Raw genomic sequence first — 1,898 nt, 5'->3', positions numbered from 1 at the left:
TTTGAAAAGATGACGCATAAAAGTCTTTGCAGGCTAATATGCTAATGTTAGCATTGGCTCATGGGTCCAACATTAGCTAAAACTGACACGCCTTTTACTTGAGAGCCTTTAATGTTTTGTCCATTGTTGTGGAAAAAAAAAAGAAGAAGGGTTCAGTGAATAATGCACATATGAAACTGGGGGGGTTCGGTACCTCAAAAAAGGTTAAGAACCACTGGTCTAGAAGAATGAATTTCTAAACTCTTAAACATCCTTAGGAGTCAAACAACTAAGAATGATCATAATTAAGCTACCCAATTTCATGTGTTTTCTAGGAAACCCAACAAAAGAAAAAAATTACATTAGTGCAGTGAAGGTATAGATAAGTGTCCGTTCAAAACCCAACAAGAAAGCGCAGATTTTCCATCTGGAAAGTAGGTAAAGCGTAGAAACAGGAACACTGATCGTCTGCTCAGGAGGGTTTGTTACCTCCTGTCATAAAAGTATAAATCTTCACTCTCTGCTTCGGTCACTCGACAGTGGACCAGCAATAGTTCTTTGAGTGGAGAGCCTTTCAGAAACATCTAAACTAGCTGTTGCTCTGGACATTGTCCTCTTTGGTGTCAAAAGTTGAAGTACTTGATACTTGGTAGAGTGAAGTTTTCCTGCTCACTCTGTTGCTCTGTTGTTTCAGATTTAAAGTCGTGATCTAGATGGACATTACAGACAGGTTGTCCTTCACAGTGCTTGATGTGGATTCATGTTGTTCCTTCCTTCTCGCCCCTCTCCCCCACTCGGTCTCGGTGTTGCTGCAGTCAAATCCTCCCTTGTCTCTTTCCTCCGGCTTCCTGTCAGTCCAACTGGTTCTGGTGTTGGATCTCTGGGTTTTCCAGATCGTCCCTCAGGAAATGTCCACGTTGTCCACAGATGAAAGAAGCGTCAACAGTTCAGAGTCTTCTTCTCTCACAGCTCTGAAGTTCCTCTACGCTGATGCTGGACAGGAGACCAACGGAGGTTGTTAAAGCTCAGTCTCACACAGTTTTCAGTCCAAATGCCCAACAGGAGACTGTTGTCCCCTGGAGGTCTTTTCTGTCTTCTTCATCCTCCAGATCTTCTCGATCATTTTCATCGGCTCGTTTTGTAGGAGGGACATCATCTGGTCCATGGGAGGACAGATGAGAAGAGTTGAGGTCAGAGGTCAGATGCACCGCGCGAGGCTCAGACAGAGAGAAAGAGAAAAAGCAAATAGAAATCAATTAGGGTTTGTTTTGTCATTTTCCTTGTTGTTTTCTATACATATATATTTATGAATCTTATTTTAACCTTTTATGTGATCTTATAGTTTGTCATTTATTATCCATCCAGTTTTATGGCTCCTGTTTGTGGAACAGTTTGTCAGAGAAACCTGAGGGCTAATTGTCCGTACAGCCCTAGTGTGAGGATCTGTTTTGTATTTAGTTTTGAGGTTTTTCTGTGTCTGGATCTGTTTTCTCCTGTGAGCCTCTGTGCTGTCTTGATTGTTCCCAGATATGTCTATTCTCCCTAATTACCCTCTGTGTATTTAAGCCCACCTGTTGTCCCTGTTCTTTGTCAGACACTTGTCGTATGTTGTTCGTTGTTGACCTTTAGTCAGTCTACTCAGTCTACTCAGTTGGACTGTTAAGTCCTGAGAGTCTGTACAATTAGTCATCGTCAGTTGGACAGTTTGTCCTGAGTCGACGTCAGCCCTAGTTACAGCTGCTCTGTTGCTACCGGTATGAGCTTAGCCTCCGTTTCTGCCGTGMTGCCAGTTCCTGGACTGTTGTGAGCTTCTCATCATTAAATATTCATCATCATTCATCTATCTACACCCTGGGCTTCGTCTGCGTTTTCTCTCACCACCTCACCTCAACTTCATGATACTTAGAGCTGCTTTTAGT

General features: G+C 42.8%; 1 protein-coding gene across 1 annotated transcript in view; it reads left to right on the top strand.

Annotated features, from left to right (window-relative positions):
• edil3a (EGF-like repeats and discoidin I-like domains 3a) overlaps positions 1–1,898 on the top strand; it is a 265,981-nt gene that overhangs the window by 112,082 nt on the left and 152,001 nt on the right. The window lies entirely within an intron of this gene.

This window comes from Poecilia reticulata, linkage group LG9 (genome assembly GCF_000633615.1).
Source record: "Poecilia reticulata strain Guanapo linkage group LG9, Guppy_female_1.0+MT, whole genome shotgun sequence".
Lineage (NCBI taxonomy): Eukaryota > Metazoa > Chordata > Actinopteri > Cyprinodontiformes > Poeciliidae > Poecilia > Poecilia reticulata.
Note: the sequence above shows the minus strand (reverse complement) of the source record. Positions and strands in the feature narration are given on the sequence as shown.